Genomic DNA, 22,481 nt, shown 5'->3' with positions numbered 1-22,481 from the left:
AATAGTCGTGTTATACTTCAACTTCTCAGGGAGTAGGTGAAGTAGGTGGAAAGTATATAGCTCCTCAACGACCATGTCGAGGCTCACCAAAATGTTCGTTTGCTTTGACTTCAGCGGAACAGATTGGATATACTGGGGTTAAGCGAAGTAAGGTGATGGGACTCTAGAGAGTTCTTTGCTCCACTTGTGCTATTGTACTCCGAAATATTGCCGGAAAGAAAAGGGATGTCGAATTAATAGTAACTGTCCGCAAGGAGCGCCGTCATGCGCGACAGAATATTGACTGCGAGATCACAGTTCATAATGAGTGTGTGGATCATTTTGGAACAATATGTGTAGTCTAGATCACTGCTCCACCTGCTCTTCGTCGATTTCAAAGAGTTCTGATAGGAGTCAATAAAATGGTCTGCGGAGGAGAAATTCCAGAGAAATTAATGGTTGTTATTAGAGTGACATATGATGGCGCAAAATGTTGTGGGTTGTATCGAGGTAAAATTTCGCAGAAGTCCAAAGCGCAGTTTATTCCTTCTTATCACCAGTGAGTTTCTTCAGGCTGCTTGGTCCGAAGTAGGTGGACCATGATATCTTTCCTCAAACATTTCGGTTATGAAAGTAAATTTTGGTTTTGAGACGTTCGCGGAAGAGGGACTGAAGCTAAATAAAAATAAAAAGATGGTTCTTAGTCTGGCCGGTCTTCGAAATCTTCTTACTTACATTCATTTTCAGAGGATTGATTGGCTCAATTATTTTTGTTTATTTTGGTAGTGCTCTTTCTTCCGACGATGATAAAAAACTCGATGTTATTCGACACATTAGTAGCGTCTTCGATACTTTGTCTAAAGTCTGGAAATGCATATGCCTCAACATCAACCTGAAGTGGCGTCACTAGGAAATTATGACTGGAAGTCTGGAAATGCATATGCCTCAAGTTGCGCCAATAGGAAGCTATGACTAGTTTTACCGAAAACATCAAGCCTTCGTTAACAACTTTCTCATTCTTGCCCCCGAAATCCGCTAAACCGAAACAATCTCGAATAAAAAACTGTTCCGGTTTAGGGACCAGGTATCGCTAGAAGTGCTGAGTGGGAGGTTACGTTTTAAGAAACGCCGACAACTTTATTGGTGGCTATGCTATGCAGTGAACTAGCCCAGAATGCCTAATAAAAGGGTCACCTTAAAACTAGGCGGCATACAATAGTCGGCAATTCTGGTAGGCACCATCTAGTGAATAACGACGACCATACAAATATATTTCAGCGGGCGTCTAGCTAATGGTAGAAACAACCCTTAATACAGTGCAATCCGAAATGTCAATATTAGTATATTTGTCGACATTTTGGATTCTACTATTCTCTACTTACTCATTGTACGTCCGGGTACTGCAACTAAATCAGTATGGCCAAAGTGGCGACAACTTCAGAGTCTCCAATCTGGAATACATAATATATATGTATTATAAAACCCCAACATTGTACAGTATCCCGTCAGACGTTGAATGAAGTATAATATTTGATAATGTGAACATTTTGTCGATTCAACACTACCTGGAAATTAAATTTCGATGTCTTTTCGGCAAAATTATTTTCTGGAATCGATATAGTGATAGCATCGATCGATAGTTCACATACAATATTCATTCCTATTCACTGCTTTACGCAATCAAGATACGATTTTCGAGACCTCTCTTATTTCTATGGTTAAGCACAGGCACTGAACATATTGTTGTTCCTGGGCTTGTAGCTCATTAAACGGCGTAAAGCCACAATAAATACAACAACAAAAGCAACAATTTTATTACTTGCACAGTTGTACTGTACTCCCCAGAAAGCGTCCCTCCATTTCCAATCGGTAGAATAAGTGAACACTCTGTACAGAGTCTTTGATTGCAAACTCAAGACGCGATCGCGAGTTACACTAGTTGGTCTGTTGGCTTTCCGCGGCAACTTCAAGTAGTATCCACTGGTGAAAAGGTTTTAGAAAAGTCAGTTCGATAATTATAGAGCAAACAGTGAAGGAAGTACGAAGAACTAAAATACGGAAACCAGCACCGATCGAGATAATCCTTTCTATAGATCTCGATTTATGGTAGCTCATAATCGCGGGGAAGATCGAATATCGCGAAAATTTCTATCATTAATTGGACAGTGTTAGGTTGTTCATATCCATTCTGCTGAGATATCTTAAAATTTTAGCTAACTTGTGAGCAAGTGATCTTTACTCCAGTGCATTGTTTCCCGTAAATATAAAACTAACTAATCATTCAGGCAAACGAGCAAAGTGATCAGTTTACGAAAGACTTGCAATAGTAATTTGAATCTGAAGTGATCGTTAAGCGCAGAGCTCAGGAGATCAGTAGAATTGATCCAGTGGAACAAGTTCTTTGTCTAGAAGTGAGAAAAAAATGTACAATTAGTCAACGGAGTCTTGCATGCATAGTGCAAGTTAATTAGCGAAAAGGTAATAATTAAAAATTATATGGCAATAGCCCTGTTTCTGTTTTTCACTTCACCATCAGGTATGTAGGTTGTAAATATTTTCCAGGAAATTTCAAGATCATTTAAGGTGATTTGAACGGTTTTACCGTAGAACTCTAGCCATAAACTTTTTTCTTAACTGTTAACTTCTTCCACGTAAAAACATTATCGATTTGCCACTATAAGATAGTTTTATAAAGAAACTGTAATGATAAGTTTTCCATTTTGTGTCTGAAAAACCTCCCAAATTAGTTGCTTTATTATGAATGAAGTGTTATCAACATCAAACGCCCATAATTTCTTCGTGTTGATATGTAGCCAATTGCTAGGCCTTGATAATTTATGGTCAGTGGCGAAAATAATGCTTTATCACTTTTCCTAGTAAATATAACTATGAAATTTGCGCATGAGTTTATTGACTTTGTTTTCAAATGATATTCTACCACTTATAGTCGAGCCATTACCGTCTTCTTTCTTATAGGGTCTTAAAAGAGATATTTCCTTCCGTCCGTTGGTTGTATGCTTACGACTGCGTTGATAAAGTCAAGGGTCGTTAAATGGTATAATCTGTTTAAAAGAAGTCACACCATGCCACTCAAAACCAAGACAGTTCATCACTTGAGGAGGAAAACAGATTCAGATACGAATTTAGTTCGTTGACACTGCCATGAATATCATGATCACCGTCATATAAATTATATTGCTTAGCAGTTACTCAAGCAATTCTTTAATTGGCTAAATCAATGCTACTACGATGTTAGTTATTCATTGCGAGCACCTACTTACTATCTGTAGATAGTGAAGCTAGGTCTCGGCCGGCAACTCAATACAAGCGTGGCTCTTAAATGCACTTTGTATCTAACTATGCATGTTCGAAATGTGTAACTTTCAGGAGAAAAAGAAGGAGTTGGCAAGATGGAATAGGTACAACGCTTTTTGCCATTATTGTTGCAAAAGACTAGCAGACAGTGTGGGTAGTTCGGATCTTGTTGTAATTTCATTTTTCATTGGTTACTGCAATTCAATTCAATCTTTGCATTTTTCCGTAAACTTTATGCAATTTGTGTAGTCAATGTTTAATTGGATTGTTACTATTCGAGTACATGTGTTTTATGTGTGGGCAATTTGTGGAAGATTCACTACCGAGGCTTCGAATTTAATTTGAATTGTATGAAGGTTAGTGCAGTTTGCAAGTTACGATTTATACGGAGATGTGTTCAGTATGCCGGAGACGTTACTTTAAACTACTTTTTCCAAAAGTCGCCTTCAGAGCAATGTCGTTTCCGCAAAGAAATTCATTAACAAATATTTTAAAAATTGGAAACACATTAGCAATTATTTTCAAGGTTTCGCAAATTTTTCCATAATTAATGTTTTTAAAATAAAGAGTGCGATTTTTTTTAAATAAATGAATTGCATCCTTCATTTTACAGTTCTTCAGTTAATTGCTCGTAAGATATTTAATTGTCTATCAACCAAAAGACCACTTGTCAGCAATGACTTTGTTGCCATTGATATGAAAGTGGTTTTAGAATGATTTTGTGCTTGTAATTAGGAAACTCTAAATGATTTTACAAGATTGGCCCCGGTTCTTTACATGAACGCATCTTTTAATTGCACCAATGCATATTTCAATTACTACGTTTTCCTTCGGTAGGATAAAATAATTGAAAACCACTGTCATTTTCAAAATTTAATTAATTGGTTCGATGAAATCAAAGCGAAGGTCATTGAAGAATATATTGCACTTCAGAAAAACGTATTAAAAAAAGTATTTTCTTCTGTGGGGTCTTTGGAAGTAATTTTTGTAGAGTCTAGTACTAGCTGGTCATTATATGTTGATTTTATCGAATCTGACACATTTTCTCCGTTTTTATATCTTAGTAGAAGCGGGTTCCCTATTGTTTGCTGTATGCAGATGACTCAAAGAACAAACAGTTTTATGCTCATATTTGCTTCTAACTCCTTAAGCTGTCTAATATCTTTTTTTATAAAATTTCTCTATAATTTGGTGCTTTATTCACTGACCCTGATCTGCATTTTTCGTCAATCTTCGTATTTGAGGTTGACAGTTCTCAAATTAGCTGTCCCCACGATTTATTCCCCTCTCAAGGGTACTCTTTGTGGTTCCAAGAATTCCGCTCTGCTCGATTATTTCAAAGAAAGGTGTTTTCATTTCCCGACGAAATAAGTTAAGAATTTTTAGATCAGCGCCTACCGATCACAGATTATCGTAGCAAATAATTTTTTTCATAGAACTAACATTAAGTTTTCATATTCTTTTTTGCGTTTGATTGAATGGACAATTCGAATGGACGTTTATAGATTTCCATTATATGGTAAAATAGAAGTAGATTTGTGATAATCGGTCAATGTAAAGTATTTTAGCGTTACTAAAATATTAGTAGAAGAAAATTGTCGACAACATTGCGGAGCAACAACACAAGACAAGGTTAAAAAGTAGTGTAAGAGCTTGGGGTGTGGACGTCAATCCAAAACCACTCCTTATAATATAAAATATATAAATATTTTATAAAATAAAAATGGCGCAATCATTGGGATGAAAGCTAAACACGTGACAGAAGGGTGTCAAATTTCTGAACCCCTCAGTCACCAGAACTTACAGGCATCATGGAATATTGAACCCTAAAAATTGGAAGAAATAGAGTTAGCAATCAGATGTCAAAAAATGGACAAACCGTCGTGCATAGATGACATCCCCGCCGAATTCATCAAATCAGGCAGTCCATGGACTATGACAGCTATCCATAGTTTGATGTTCTCCATCTGGAACCACGAATAGATCCCGCAAGATCGGTCAATAAGAATGATATGCCCTATCCACAAGAAAGGTGACAAGTTGACATGCGACAATTACAGAGGCATCTCACTACTTTGTGCGCCTTTAAAATCTTCAAATACTATAAATACTCAGATACTATAAAGAAAAATTAGGTTGTACACCCATAAGACGATTGGAGAATACCAAGGAAATTTTCGGATTGGAAGGTCGACAATTGACCAATTATTTACGGTCAAACAGGTGAAAAATGTTGGAGATTCAACATCGACGTCTGTCACGTATTCCTTGAATGTAAGCAGGGATATGACAGTATTGACCAAAATGTTCTGTACATAGTAATTCTTGACTTTGAAATTCCAGCTGAACTGATAAGCCTTGCCAGAATGACAATGTCCCATACACCAGCTCAGGTCAATAATAGCCTGACAGATGTGTTTGAGATAAACCTCTGATTAAAGCAAAGGGGCTGGCACTTCTACTGTTCAATGTGACACTGAAGTAGGTTACAGATGGACACAAAACGCACTCTGCTCTGTAAAGGCTCCGAAATCGTCGCATATGCGGGCGATATAAACATCATGGCGCGATCTTTCACATCAGCAAAGAAGATTTTCATAAAGCACGACAAAACAGCAAACGAAGTTGGTCTACGAGTTAGAGAAAAGAATACGAAAATTATCAAGCAAACGAGAAAAATGACGACTACCATACAAAATATAATGATTGAAAAGTACAACTTAGAAAGTGTAGACAACTTTATATACAACTCACCAAGGATGGAAATGAGTGACAAAACAAAAATTCATAGGAAAGCAAATCTTCTAGTATACAAAACGATAATAAGACCTGTATTATGCTGCGGATGTGAAACATGAACCATAACATAAACTTCTGAAAAGATGGTCAATTCCTTCGAGAGGGCCCTGAGAAAAAATATAGGAACTAGACGGGAGGATGGCCAACAGCGAATCAGATATAACCATTAGTTGTACCAAATATTTGATGGCCCTGAAATCTCCAAATTAATCAAACTTCGGAAGTTGCAATGGGCTACCTACCTACCTAAAATATATTCTAAGGGAGAGCAGAAAGACGAAGAGGGGTAGGAAAATCTAGAAAGCGCTTGATAGATTCTATTGGCGGAGACAACGCATCGCTGAATCACATCCGGATTATCAAGGCCCAAAATGGTTTGAAGAGCCATGACGAAGGCGAAAATATTGTAAAAGCTACTTTGGTTTGTTCTAAATGTTCCGTTCAGTTCTTATCGTCGAAGCTTTTTTGGCCTTGGATGCCACCCATCCACCCGTTTCGATTCTACGATCAAGACCACCAGTTCTTAAAGTCGAGCAATAGTGCACTATTTTCTTCGACGAAAATATTCCTATTTGAGTCTTCTGATCTGTATTCGTTCATCCGCTCTTCTTTCGAATAGCATTTTTGACATCCGAGTATAGTACATACATTGCATGTTGTTAGCCCAGTGAATATTTCGCATTTTAATGGTCCTAGAGTAAATGTTGTGTAATATATAGTTTGTTATTGATCCCCATCCCATTTTACTTGAATTATCCTGCCACCTCCCTGCACTAAAATATTAGTAAATGTACTGCTGGTGGTTCAATTAGCGGGTTAAGTCAAGATTTTTAATATGTATTAGTTACACTTCCAGATAATCTATAAAATATGCCGATAAAAATCTGATTCGTTAACTATGCACTCCCAGTCATAAAAGTCTCCAAGGATAACAAGGGCAAAGAAAATTAAAACTTTGTTGAGTAATATTCGCTGGCTAGTGCTAATGATCGCTTCCTGAACATCAAGAGAATAATTGTTATTAAGTGGTTAGACATACACTGCCAATGGACTTTTGCAGCCATTGCAGTGAAATATCTTAAATGAGGCTCGAGTTTGGCCCTGATGATGCGAACAGAACAGAGAGCTTTGACTCGCTGTTTGCTTTATTTAAAGTAGGTGGAAATCTTGAAGAAACTGGCCTGGACACGCTAGTTTGTGGGATTTTTAGCCACTAAAAGCACCCCCGACTTATCTCTACCACCACCTTTAGATATTACATCACGGGGTGGAGTTAGATTACTTTGAATAACCGAGCCTTCCTCATTTATTCCGCTTTTCGTAGTTTACTTTGGAACGTTGCGATCATGGAATTGATCGCAATCCAAGCCTTCTGGCAAGTTACCATTCTCCGGACAAAATTTTCCGATGATAGCATTCTACCTAAATTTTCCTCAAGTCCCTTCTTTCTTCCACGGGTATTAGAAGAATACGTGCGCTGAGTTCTCCGGAACCCCTTCACAGTTTGGACAATTAGGTGATCTGTCCAATTTAAACCTAAACATCTATTGACGGTGTCCTCCATGACCGACACCACTCGCAAGATAACGAATGCCACACCATCTGAGATGGTCCGGAAGATAGAACATACCCTTTAGGGCTGTCCTGTAGACCGCACTCAGTTTATTTGCGCTAGATAAGGCATGTAGAGCTGATCCCCAAACTGGGATTGCATACAGCAACATGAACTCACCATCTACATTCTTGCCATAACCATACTAGCGTTGGATGCTTTTTCGTATTCCGCTTGTTGCTTAAAACTGAGTTATACATCTACCATCACTCTCAAGCATTTGATGGTTAATTTGAAAGTGACGAAATTTCTCTTCCGGCGCTTTGTGATGAGAACCGCTTTCGTCTTTTCATTCGCGAGTGCAGTGCAAGCCTTAATAGCACTGATTACTTCGCAAGAATACAACTCAGCATCTTTGAGATATTTTGCAACCAAAATCAGTGCAATGTCGTTGGTGTAGCCTACAAACGTGGTCTCTTCCGGAACCGGAAGATTAAGAATATCATTATACATGATTGACAATAAGTTGTGCAGTTTTTCGTTAACTTTAAGTTAATAAATTTATTTGAATTATGAAATCAAAATAAAGTTTTTTAAGATTGACTTCAGGTTGTGTTCTTGCTAGTATCGATGCGAGAAAACTAGTCTCGGCCGACACGAGGAAAAAATTGTGCTTTCTCAAATTGCGGAGGACTCAGACGAAGAATCGAGTGGAGCACAACGCTATTAAGTTACTTAATCATTCAGTGCCACTTTGACGATACTCCGCCACGGAGAACATCGGTGGTGGCAACTGTCAATCGCTGCGCCAGAAGATACAGAAGCGGTCCCGCCTTGTGGAACACCTGCGTCTATATAGTTTCCTTTGGTTACATCCCTCAGAACTACTTCAATTTCGCGATGCAATTTTTTCGGTTTTGAACAAGAATTCGTTCCCCATTGTTAACCCGTTCAACAACAAAACAGATTCTTTAAACAATTTCGAAAATACTTCTTTTCCTTCAGAACGAATCGAAGTTCTCATGAGTTTTACAAGCTTTAATTTTTCTGGGTCATTTTTTCAAAATTTCATAAAGAATCTCTCTTGTAGTTGCTTGTGATAAATAGTGTGCATAATCCTTGCAAATTAGATGGGATAATTACTGACGAGTCAGGGAAAAAATCAGTTTCGAATTGTTGGAAGTTATACTACCCATTTACAATCTTTGTGCATTGCATACTACACTGTATATATTACACATTTAATATTTACGTTCTTTACTCAATAAATTCGGAATACTGCTGCTGCTTCATATTGTTAGCTTCCTTTCGTACAGAGTATTCTAGTTCACTTAAGGAGAGTTGATGATATTTAAAGTTTTAATGTAAATGTGCGCCATGAATATTAGGAACTCTGGTAAATAATATGTTTGCTTACGTGTCAGTCTTCCGAATTTCCCCCATTCTCTATTTTTCTACCTAAACCGTAATTTAGAGTGAAAAAAGCGATACTCCTTGTCTTTTAGATGTTGTGCAGTTTTGACGGATTATTGGCATTGGCGTATATTTGGAGTGGAATTCTGCAGGTGATAGATATTGAGTTCGGAGGCGTTTATTGATCGATGGACGTTTGGACACTTCTTCAATAAGGAACTCGATTGTGTGGTTGAGGAGAAATTTGATAGGAGTCGGTGACCTGATGACGAAGTACTCAGAAGGACTAAAGTGGTTGGGGTCGTTGGCGTTCTTATAATGCCTACAATCCAGTTAACCTAAATTGAATTCACTGAAATTTCCACAAATATAATCAAACAAGGAGAAAATAACTATGTTCATGTTCTCTATAGGAGAAAGAGGCACGATGGCGGATTCCGTGTGATCGCGATTTTATGGCGGATCTTGACAGAATGCCCCAAAATAAGGGCAAACAAAATAAACTTTTTCAATGTGCAGATTAATTTTTGATACCGAAATTTTCTCCGATTATCGCTTTATAATAATCTTCTTGTTACAACAAATTTGGTAGGTGTTTTAGATTACCATACTTTCTCTTGACCAACGGTTTTCCCTAATCTTGATGGTGGGAATTTTTTGCATCCTTTATAATTGGAGTAGATTTTATATTTTCTCAATCTCTACTCTCTGGAACTCAGTCTGCAACGCCTTAGCGACTGCCAATCCATGATCAATAACTGATTCTTCTCCTGTAGTAGTTCTGTTGACCCCTCTTGCATTCCACATATTTTCTCTTTGGTCTACGTAATCGATATTTTTTTTAGTTGAATTAACCGTTTGTTGTAGCGAGCACTCTCGACACTACAGAGCGCTTGTGTACTTCGGGAATCAATTGCTCTCTCCCTCAGTACCTCCTGCACTGAACAAACGAACGACTGATTCCCGAAGTACGGTATTTCTTTTATAGATTGCTTTGTAATCAAAATTCCACTACTCATTAGTAGAATTGCATATTCCCAATCAATAAAATGCTTCAAATCGATTTATTACTAATTCAAAGAGTGCATGCAGTTTAGTTATTTGGTTTTCTTTCAGATAAAAGTGGTTGGGAAGCGACATATGTAGCCAATTAACCACAAGATAAAGTAGAAACTACACATATCTGAAAATTTTGTAACTACAAATGATTACATGATATCTAAATGAAATGCATTTTCAATCAGATAAGATGAGAAAATCTAACAGAATCAATCTTTTTATGTTTTCTCTAACTTTCGCATTAAAGGTCCAACAGCTGGTACGAGCACTTATGACCCATACCTACTCGATATGTAGTTGCTTAATTGTTTGATAAAGTAACAATTTTTTGCCTATTTTCTAATAACAATTAGGTACACAAACGACCATCCCTCATCATTTGCAGATAGAATAGCTCTTTCGACTCAAGTTGGGTTCACTTTCCAACATCAATCAATAAATCAAAATATTTCTTAAATAATAATTCTTTCAACAAAGATAATGGACACATTTTGGGTGGACATAAACTGTCGATTCATGTTCCCACGTTCGTTAAGATTTATACATATGTGTGTATGTATTTCTAACTCTTATAAAAACAAACTATTAAGCTGTTATGAAATCAAAATGCTCAAGCAAAGACGATGCTATTGACATCAAATTGCCCAAATATTTATCCTTTCAATGGAAGCGATTCAACAATTGGTTCCTCTTATTTGAAAGCAATAAATAAACGAGAATATCATTAGGAAATAGCGTTTCACCCAGGGATGAGCAATGATTTAATGAGCCGGACATTAGGAGGTGGCATCCTTGATGTTGGGATAATGAAACGAAAGTTCTGCCAATATTTGAGGAATATCGGATCAATATATTTTCTCGTAAATACCCACCTAGTATGTTACTGAGGGTGGATTCTCACATTCAGAAACCTTTCTGCGAACATCTTGAAAAAATAGTCGTGAACATAATCTCGCGTTTGGGTATAAATGCAAGGAAAAAATCACTGAATGTGTAACCCAAGCTACTTTTTTTCTGAAGATTTTTTTAGTTGGAAAGTAAAACATTGATTTCTTCTAAGTTTTGTGGTAAATAAATCTTTATTAACATGGGCTTACTCAATGTTCTATCTAATCCTAGAAAAAAAAGTAAATGGGACGCTTTTGAATTGAGTTTAAAGAGGTTCTCCCTATGCATGCGAAGGTAAGGGGTTGTAACGGACCCATCATTTGGAATGATGATCAATACGAGTGGGCTATTGTCAGCCACGCGGGCAATATGTCAATTACGACTGGCAGGGCCGGGGTTATTGCCTTCCTGACCCACCTGCGTGGTTGACAATAGACATTCCGTGTTGGTTATTGCCTAATCTCCAGTTTGATGAATGTGTCAGTGGCTCAAATTCATTCATAGACTCTTCGTGCACTTGTCTCATCCCCTCACCTTATGACCATATTTTACCCAAAGAAACCGGAGCTTTTTTTCATATTTCCAGTTCCAGTAGAGTTTGCTGCTTTTTTCTTCGTAGTGTACCGCAAAAATTTTGCCATTTTTAAGGTTTTGTGTAAAATAAAACCTTAATTAAATCGATTCACTGTCTGTCTGTCTGTCTGTCACACGCACTTTTCTCCAAAACGACTAAACCGATCCGAACGAAATTTGGTAGACAGATGGGAACTATTAAATCCCACACACACAGCGAGTGATGTAAATTTAGTTTAAAGGGAGCCTCCCCATACATGCAAAGGGGAGATTCAAAAAATTTCTCCGCCGGATATAGTTGTGCAGGTTATCAAATGAAAAATCTCGATTAGTACTTTCCGCAACTGATATTAGTTTAGTCGTGAATTGTAAAGTGCGGGAGTAAGGAATCAAACCGTACGCAATTAAAGTGAGACAAGACTCATTTTCGGAAACTACCCAACCTAAAATCCGAAAAAAATCAGGGTGGTGCGCTTCAAAATATGTCCCATTTCGATATCTGCTTAAATGAACTTATATTACTAACTTTTAGAAATTTACTGAAAAACCCCCCTTAGATCATCTCAGGACTTCTGAATTTAGTATGAGCATAGAAGGCAATATTTCGTATACACGTGCTGAACTTCATGGAAATCTGGCCATTAACTGCTTCTAAAGCCATGCAAATAAAATGTTGACGTCATAATTAGCGGGAATAATTGACATTTGCGTGAAATATTAAAGTCGCATTTATCAAGAATCTACTTCTCTGCAGCCCGTTTTAAGGTTTTGTGTAAAACACTTATGTGAAATCTAATCCTTGAGGGATGTCCCATTCCGGTATCTGCTCAAATAAATTTATTAATATTACCAACGTTTGGAAATTGACTGAAAAACTCCCCTTAAGTTTATCCGTGTGTCCGGATAGCTGAGTGGTTAGAGCGCAAGGCTGTCGTACGGAGGGTCGCGGTTCAAGTCTCACTGGTGGCAGTGGGATTTGTATCGTGATTTGACGTCGGATACCAGTCGACTCAGCTGTGAATGAGTACCTGAGTCAAATCAGGGTAATAATCTCGGGCGAGCGCAATGCTGACCACATTGCCTCCTAGTGTACCGTTACGGTCTTGAATGAAGTGCTCTAACACACTTCAAGGCCCTGATCCAACATGGATTGTTGCGCCAACGATTATTATTATTATTATTATACTAAATTGCAACGACATAGAGGGCAGCCTCGTACATACAGATACCAAGTTTCATGCAAATTCAATTATTAGTGTCAAAGTTATAGCAGTTCAAACTTATCAATTTCGTGCGAATTAACAGCATCCTAAGCCATACAAATAAGATGCTGACGCCATAATTAACGAGATGGCGCTGACGTTGCCATCATATACTTCGTCTAGGCTCCATTAATGTGCAGCCCAAGATCTCGCGCCGCCTGCTCGATCTGGATGAAGGTAGACTGTTGTTCTTCCCATGATGTCAATATCGTCAGAGTAGCCCAGTAGTTGGGTGGACTTGAAGAGGATGGTGCCTCTCGCATTTACATCGGCATCGCCAATCACTTTCTCCAGGGCCAGGTTAAAAAAGACGCATGATAGGGTATTCCCTTTTTAAGATTTTGTGTAAACACAACACCTTATTAAAATCGGTTTACTGTCTGTTTGTCTGTCTGTCCGTCACACGCATTTTTCTCGGAGACGGTTGTAGCGATCAGAACCAAATTTGGTAGAAACGTGGGAACTGTGAACGCTCTCTCATATAGTGAGTTACATCCTTTTACGTGGGATTTAAGGAGGGGTCTCCATACAAGCAAAAGGGTGGTGTAATTTTCTTTTTCATCAAATATAGTCATATGGGATATCAAATTAAAGGTCTCGGTTAGTACTTTTCGAAGCCTTCTTAGTTTTGACATTTGTTGAAAAGGTGGGGAGTGCGGGGGGTTGAAAGTGACCATTTTTTTAACGAACCCACTTTCAGAAACTACTCAACCGAAAAATCTGGAAAAAATCAGGGGGCTGCCATTATATGGTGCCTAGGCTCCGAAATACCCTATATACCGATACCTGTTCAAATAAAGTTAATAATAGTACATTACTATAATTTTTAGTAATTGGCAGGAAACCCCCCTTAAGTTCACCCTAGAATCACAAAATTTTGCAGTACTATAGACTGCAGCATTATCCTGCCAAATTTGGTGAAAATCGCACTATTACTAACAAAGTTATACTACGTCAAAGCTGTCGCTCCTCTGCAAATTTAAGACTATGAATGTCAATATCACTTGAAAGTGGATATTTTCACATAATATATGCATATTTTACGTGCTACATGCTAATGGGACAAATGCACACCCAAATTTCTTTATAAAAAATACACAAAACCTTTCATACCTGGAGCGTCTAGCTTCCCGTTTCCCGACTTGTTATTTGATATTTTCGCGGTTCGGTGGTTGACATGCGTGCGATTTGGAAAAGTGGATGTCAAAAGGAGGTCAAATTAAGGAATGCTGGCTGTGTAAATAAGGAAAAGAGCAATCTTAACACCCTCCCTTGTGGTACATCTGCCTTTTTTAAAAATCTTTACGTTGAACACAAAAGGGAAGAGTGAACAATTCAAAAGTGCAAATTTAAAATGGAATGGAATCTTCAAACCACATGCCATCCCAGTACTCGTATTTTTTTTACACAGAATTTATCATATTATCATATCATGTAATGTAGGTCATAATATACAACACTACTGAGAAAAGTTGGTGCCGACCATACTGTTCTTAACAAAATTATAGTACGTAAAAGTCATGCTTTCCTTGTCAATTTACTGTCCTCTGTCTTATCAAAGAACGCCAATATCATATAGAAGTAAACAATCTGACTAAGTGAAGGCCAGTAAATGGCCATTCGGCGAACTAAGTCAGGTGTGTGAAGAATGAACCACAACTTTCGTCCATTTATCAAATTTAAGCGTTGTTTTTAGTGTTTAATACTGAGATGGCAGATGAGTTGGATTTAGCTTTGGTTATTTAGTATTAAAAAATTATTTTCTAAACACCATTCCCCCATTCGAAGGGATAAGAAGAGAATTAAACAAGATTAATAGATAAAAAGTCCGATGAACCGTACTCGATTCTCCTGTCTAAAAGAATATCTGCTGGTTTGTTTATGTATGGCAGGATTGCTATCAGTGTATTTGATGCTACCTGCTGCAACTGCAGCACATCAGTACCAGAAATGTGATGCTTGATGCGTCCAGGGCTTTCACATAGAAAATGTTCCGTGGAGCCCGCTGCCTTATTACATGATCAACTTGGAGAATCCTGATTGTGAACATATGTCCAGCTAGTGATTTATGGCAAGTCAGAATGCCAACATTACTTTCGAAAGTCTTCTTGCTTTTTGGCAGGGTTTGGTTCTGACAGGAAAAGTTTTTTGTCGAGTAGCATTAAGGCACTGCAAACTATCGTTATGGTAAGATTGTTCCCAGTTTTTAATAACAACATCAGTCAATGCTACTGTAACTCCAATTGCTGGTTCCGGTCCCGGCATGGGAGAAATTCAATCCTGTTTTGCTAAGGCACAGTTGCGATGCGCCTGCCATTTAACCACTCGTCAATCACCCTGGATGATGCCGTTAGGATCGCATACACTGCAGCGTGAAAGACCGTTGTATATTGTCTCAAGGGTTTTTATTTGTAAGGTAGACTCCTACCTTTTGTTTTCGAATCAGATAAATGAGGATCCGAGCATTAGAAAACGTTGCGAAAACTGGAATCACATCACATCACATCCATTGTTTTTCCAGAAATCTAGTCGAATTAGTCTATGAGCTACTCTCACTGCGTTGCTCTGAATCGATAAATTCAAGTGTTGTAAATTGAGTAACGCATTTAGAGCTGTGCCGGATGTTGCGCTTACCACTTCAGCACACAGAAAAGCGAATCTAGATTAGCCAATATGCTAAGTAATAAAGAACAATCACTGTCTTTTTAGGGGAAAAAATTTTAGCGACAAAATGCTAAAGAATTATCCTAAGTGAAGAGCATTATCTACGTTGATGTGGTTCGTACTGACTGATGACGTGCTCTATAATCCACATTCTGCAGAATACCTTGAAAATAACGTCAGTCACGCAAGAAAAAAGAGCTGCCAAAAAATTCCAATGAAATTACCTTATTCCCTATCGATCTCTATTCAATTTGGATCAAATTTCTGGATCTAAAAAAGACGTTTGACCGTGTGCCATACAAACTTATTCGGTATGGCTTGTGACAGCTCCTAGTGCTTGAAAAACTCGTCTCGGGGCTATATCGCGATCTGGCGAGTCAATTTCAAAGTGTAACAGGTGAAAGAAAACACCTCTCGCCATTCCTTTTCATTCTTCCCATAGACACTCTCACGCGAAGCACTCAACATTCACCACCCTACAGATGAGGGTTTTCCGATCTCAAGCAATTTGTTTAAAAATGTGTATTGGCACAATCTGCATGAAACGGCTTTCCACAACGGGCGTCCTTTGCGATCAATGCATCAATATAGTTTCAAATTCGTCCTCTATGGTTATGAGCGATGGCCGGCTATCGAAATAAATTAACGCCGCCTCGCGGTGTAGGGGACGAAAATGTGTTGGATCAGTCGCATAAGAATCTATAGGTAATTTCGAAGTGAGGACATCGACGATGAAATTACGAGAGAGATGGTATGGTTATGTTATCCATAAAAACATCATAGATGGTGATTCAAAAACCTATCGACTCGACCCGGATCAGGCCTATTATCGAGAAAAGTGGCAGAGATTTAGATGGGCAAACCCCGAAAAAGTTTTGTAATCTTCTAGGAACTTTAGAAGTTCAATTTGGTTTTGTTCCGATACATTTCACATTTCATCTCATAATAATTCATCATGATTGTTTTATGAGTTATTGAGTTACATGTTTTCAACGCGAGCTATACAAGAGTCGAGGTTAATTTAAGCCTTGCTATTCGTCTTGCCCCTCCCGGAAAAGTTGAACCGAAAAGTGTCGTGCATGTTCAGTCTACATTATTACTACTTGCCTTAATGCATATTTGAAAATGTAACTGCATTTTTAAAATATTTACAGTATCACTACAGGGAAGTATCTAGTTTGGAATGGATTCATTGTTTATGGAAGTAATTCAAATTTTCCGAGCGCTTGGCACTAAATATATGGAAAACGTGTAACATAGCAAGAATGAACTGCATAACTATCATACTTCACTGGTGCCTCTATTTTCATTTTCAAATGACCTAGAAACAAAGTGAGTTGAAGTGCATCCTATCGAAAAGTACAGATTCGATTTGACCTCAATCTTCACTGCTATCATCGCATCAAGTTCAATTAATTTCATTTCTAATACCGTTTTCAATTGATTTGCTGCGGAGCCATTCCAGCTGCCCTTTCAACAATTTATTATTGTTAGGCAAATGGTAAGCCACTTTTGAATGTTTTATTAAAAAGCCACTTGTACAAACCGTTCGCTGCTTACATGCGGCTGTTACCTGTTTCAGCAATTTCCAGCTCCCGGTCTACGCATGGTACTCACTGTTCAACTACGTTTCATGTTATGAATGGTTTAGAAATTTTCCGGAAAATGAGTGTCTATCGAAGATGTGATTTTCATGATTAAATGCATCCATTATGTTTGTAATTTTTACCTGCATAGTGACTAATTGGTTGCTGCACTTCGGACACATATGGCCATGTAAAATGTTGCGGTAGCTGCGGTGCTATTTCCGCTTTCTTCTTCACAGTGGACAGGTCTTCGAGAGGGTCATCATTAGTGCTTTTGTGGGCGGAAATTATTGGAAGAACATTCGAGGTCAAGCAAGGGTTTCTTTGGAGATGAATAACATTGAGTTTGAGATTTTTGGGACTTTCATTTTTGTAATTTTGTGGTTCACTCGATACCAACACCAAATGATTAGAAACTGGGTCTCGTGATTAGAATGAAAGTGATGATCATATTTCGTGCATGATGCAGCCGTGTTTTGTATGGCGATGGGTGTGTAGTACATGTCCATCTTTTGGTATTCATTGTTGTAATGAGAATTGAATCAGAAAACTAATTCTGTAACACAACCGCTTGACCTTTTCGACTGAAAGGTTTTTGGGTAAATTGGCGAACATTATAGAAATCAAAGGATTGCATAGAAAGTCGAACCCAAATTGGAATTGCATTAAATAAGTGGGACATATTAACGAATTTTAATTTTGATAATGATGTACACTCTGGGAGGAGATTTTGAAAAACCTCGTGGACATAATCGAGGACGATAGTATGGCTGCTAGTGGAACATGATTACGAAGCTATGGTTAATTACTATTTTCGAAACTCTATCTGAAAATACAATATTTCGTTTCTCTTAAAATTGCTTCTCGCTTTTGTAGATGACGATCAATTGGGATCTGCTTTGTAAAGTACAGTTACTGTCATTCGCTTGCACTCTTTTGGAAGTGTTGATGTCGAATTTAATTTAGGCCAGTGTGCTGCTAGCAGCTACCAATGCCTTCCAGGCTGTATGGAGTTCACTGGCCAGAGTAAGTATTATAAGAGCAGGAGTAGATATTAATACTTTATTCCATCTTTTGAGTTGAGCCGCAATGAAAGAGTGTACCTTACTTTTGTAGTACTTGAGTGCGGAATTCTCAACCATGGTTGTTACTAAAATTTGCAAGAATTATTTAAGGTGATAATGGTCCTTGGTGCAAAGTTTGAAGATATTTTCTATTGTTGGTCCAAAATAATGATGGAAGACTTCGCTAGGTTTCATCATCATCAACGGCGCAACAACCGGTATCCGGTCTAGGCCTGCCTTAATAAGGAACTCCAGACATCCCGGTTTTGCATCGAGGTCCACCAATTCGATATCCCTAAAAGCTGTCTGGCGTCCTGACCCACGCCATCGCTCCATCTTAGGCAGGGTCTGCCTCGTCTTCTTTTTCTACCATAGATATTGCCCTTATAGACTTTCCGGGTGGGATCATCCTCATCCATATGGATTTAGTGACCCGCCCACCGTAACCTATTGAGCCGGATTTTATCCACAACCGGACGGTCATGGTATCGCTCATAGATTTCGTCATTGTGTAGGCTATGGAATCGTCCATCCTCATGTAGGGTGCCAAAAATTCTTCGAAGGTTCTTCTCTCGAACGCGGCCAAGAGTTCGCAATTTTTCGTGCTAAGAACCCAAGTTTCCGAGGAATACATGAGGACTGGCAAGATCATAGTCTTGTACAGTAAGAGCTTTGACCCTATGGTGAGACGTTTCGAGCGGAACAGTCTTTGTAAGCTGAAATAAGCTCTGTGGCTGACAACAACCGTGCGCGGATTTCATCATCGTAGTTGTTATCGGTTGTGATTTTTGACCCTAGATAGGAGAAATTGTCAACGGTCTCAAAGTTGTATTCTCCTATTCTTATTCTTCGCTAGGTTTACTGGTAGAAAAAAGCTGCCCACTATCTAAATAAGTGCCACATTTGGGTTCTTAATGGAGGGGAAGGGATGGTTTCAGCTTTTTCTTTTCACTTCCTCTGTAATTGACACAGAATAGCTTCACAATCCATGTACCATACAAACATCACCACAAACCACCATCAAACATCTCATACTCAGATGTGCTGGAGGGAATCATAAGCAGTTGCCCCCCCCCCCCCCGCAAGTTTTCAGCGAAAGAAAGGTGAACAGTCCGCAAAATTCAAATCTGCAAAAAAGTATGGAGTGTGCCTGCCAACTTTGGTTCCTAATCTTCCCTTCCACCAGTTTCGGTATTGCCTAATGTGAACATCGCGTTGCCATTTCTATTTTCTTTATACAGAGGAGCATTTTCAAGGTTTTTTGTAAAATCATGAAATGAAGTTGTCCCTTCAGTGCAATTTTTAAAACTTTGAATGCCAGCTGCATTCGAAAGTGTATATTCTGACATAATACAAGCATATATATTAGGTGCTAGGTACTAAGGGGACAAATGTCCACTCAAATGTTTTTATAAAAGAACTACACAAAACCTTTCGTACGTGAGGTATTTACTTTATCACAGCAAGTTTCAAGTTTCTCCACTTCCTGATTGAATCCACGATAAAATTCAACATTGTATCATTCATTTTTGAAAAAAATGTAGCTAGTATTTTACCACCTACATTTTTTACTTGCCGCTCATGCTCCTAAATGGGACATTCATGTAGCATGTACAGCGCAGTTCCTTGTTTTCTATTTCCTGCTTCACATTTTCTGAGAAGAAATATTTAGTTATTCTTTAGTTATTCGTCCCTCTGTTGTCCCATTCCCGCCGATATTTCCATGAAATGGCGCCTACCAGTTTGAGTCCCTCAGAAGAATTTAATGATGAACTTCAGCAGTATCTTTGGTTTATAAACTTTATTTGCAGCACCTGAATAATCACGTAAAGTACAACTTTTGAGGCGGTGGATGTACCATTTCAATATTGTAAACGAAATTGTTTTCGTAAACCACCACAACCGATCTAATTATGATTCCTTGGAACAGTTGGAGACATCACTCAGGAAGTCCTGATTAAATTTGGAGTTACAACTGATTCTGAGTCTCGTACAGCAAAATCTGGTGAGAAAATCAACATCCATGTAGAAAACACTGACTTCATGTTATCTAAAAAAATTGTTCAGTAGCCAACAATTTCTGTGTGATGAAATGATATCGGAGCGTACATTGATATCGGGAAACATTGCGCTTTCATTCTAATATAATTACACTACATGAGTGCCATCTTAGGTAAAAATGATCTTTGTCAAATCCCCCAAGTGGATACTTGGGTTGATAGGATGTCAGTGGGAAAAAGTCTCCCTTTTATTGAAAAAAACACAAAACTATTACTTTTTCATAAGAATCAGATCAACCGTTTCATTGGCACTTTTTTAACAGTTGTAAGACGTCCTTCTTGACTATTCTTTATTGCAATGCCATTGAGGAGCACTTCACTGATTGTTTAAAGAACTCGCCTAAGAAATCTTCAAAACAATTACTGTCAGTCTTGCTTTGATCCTGCCATTCATGATTTGAGGTTTGAGATAGCGAATGTGTGATGTGTGACATTGTGAAGACACAGAACGGAAAGATTTGCACAGAGTACAAATTAAACAAAAAATCGTGGTAGAGGTATCTAAAGCATTGATATATTCCAGACTATTGTACTGTCATTTGATTAGTGTAGGGTAGTTTTCGTTGTCCGTTTTACATATTTTGTGCTGACCGAACTATCCTCCGGAGTCTTGCGAAAGTTGCTCCAAGATTCACAAGAACTTTTTAGGATTACCGATGTCAGTACGAAATTTTCCAATCGTGCTACCTCGTTGGCTCGTGGTTTTCCTCACTTTTCTACACTATGCTGTTTGTTTGCGTACAGGTAAATAAGTTGAGATTTCGTGGCATCTCTCTGAAGTTTCGGTACGTTGTATGTTTTGCTTTGTCTTTACAACGGACATTGCGCTATGATGAAGGGGTTTCAATCCCAAAAAATGTCGCGACTTCATCTAAAGCGCTTGATCGCCCTCACCTGGCCTTCACATTCCAGAAGCCATGATGACTTTTGGGGAAAGAGTAAGTAGGTAATACAGTGTGACCTTAAGGAGAGTGACAATTGCTGATGATATGATCTTATTTCCCCTTAGTTCAGTTATTGTGCTGAAAACTGAGAACACCTGGAATATTCTCCAACGCAAAACTACTGTTAAGGAAGATTTTTGTTTTTTTGTTGGAATTGAGCGAGACCTGACTCTGCATTCATTTGATGTCAGACCGCACTAATTGCCTTGTAGTATTCACTTAGCCTACGCCTTTTTCAGTAACTTGTTCCGGAGTTGCGTGGAAATCCAATTTTACATTGAATACATTAAGCATCTAATTGCTTTATTTTAATAAATAAAATATTTGTTAACCGTTTTTACAAACAAAACCTTATTAAAATTGGTTTAAAATCTGTCGGTCTGTCTGTCTGTTACACGCACTTTTCCCAGAAACGGTTAAACTGATTGACATGAAATAAGTGAGAAGATGGGAACTGTGAACGCCCACATATGCAGTAAGTTATATCTTGCTATGATGAATTTAAGGGGAGTCCTCTTACATGCAAACGGAGGGTACACATTTTGTTTGATTGATGATGTTGGATATAAAACGAAAGGTCGCGATCAGTACTTTTCGAAGCCAGCCTTAGTTTTGACATTTGTTCGAAAGGCCGGAGTACGGGGGATCGGAAAAAATAATGAAGCTGCCTCTATACGGTGCCCCGGCCTAAAAATGCTCTCCACATCGATATTTACTCAAATTAAGTTAATATTACTATGTTTTTGAGAAATTGAGTTAAGTACATCCTGGAGTTGTAAGTGCAATAATATATACTATAGTATGAAGCATGATATCCCCAACTTTGATCACTACGGGCTACATACCTAATGCGATAGGTCTGCACTTAAATATATTTACATAAGAAACAAACAAAGCCTTCCATACTTGAAGCACCGAGTTTCCGGTATCCCGCTTGTTTTGAATTAAATGGGTTATGTATAAACCAAGTCGGTTTAAATTAATTGATAAAGTTAACTTGATAAATCATCGCTAGTTGGTGTAGTAACTTTGTATATAAGGTAGGGAATTACAACAGAGGCATTTCCTTGAGGTATTTCAGAGAAAATATCGTATTCATTTGAGATGAATTCCCTTTATTTCACTGCCAACTTCCAGTCCAGCAAGCAGCTTTTAAGATTTTGGATGAGTTGTGGAATTGCCATTTGTTGATACCGAGCTGGCCCATAATAATATCCACTTAAGAATATTATTAATATTATTAAGAAAGAAAGAATTAGCCTACAAAAAATCTAAGGAGACCTCAAGTTAACTTTCAGATAACGAGGAGTTTAATCGGAGACG

The 22,481-nt window shown here is 38.1% G+C and overlaps 2 protein-coding genes across 2 annotated transcripts in view; one reads left to right on the top strand and one right to left on the bottom strand.

The window, feature by feature from the left end:
- Window positions 1–22,481, bottom strand: part of LOC119660402 (6-phosphofructo-2-kinase/fructose-2,6-bisphosphatase-like) — a 272,893-nt gene that overhangs the window by 47,981 nt on the left and 202,431 nt on the right. The window lies entirely within an intron of this gene.
- The window catches only part of LOC119660415 (alpha-N-acetylgalactosaminidase), a 152,409-nt gene continuing 131,787 nt past the window's right edge, over window positions 1,860–22,481 (top strand). Inside the window, exon 1 of the mRNA XM_038068971.1 lies at window positions 1,860–2,457. The gene's annotated coding sequence lies outside the window, so the exon portion shown is untranslated. The remainder of the gene's footprint in view (window positions 2,458–22,481) is intronic.

The sequence above is a fragment of the Hermetia illucens genome, chromosome 1 (genome assembly GCF_905115235.1).
Source record: "Hermetia illucens chromosome 1, iHerIll2.2.curated.20191125, whole genome shotgun sequence".
Taxonomy (NCBI): domain Eukaryota; kingdom Metazoa; phylum Arthropoda; class Insecta; order Diptera; family Stratiomyidae; genus Hermetia; species Hermetia illucens.
This window is presented reverse-complemented; position numbering and strand designations above follow the sequence as displayed.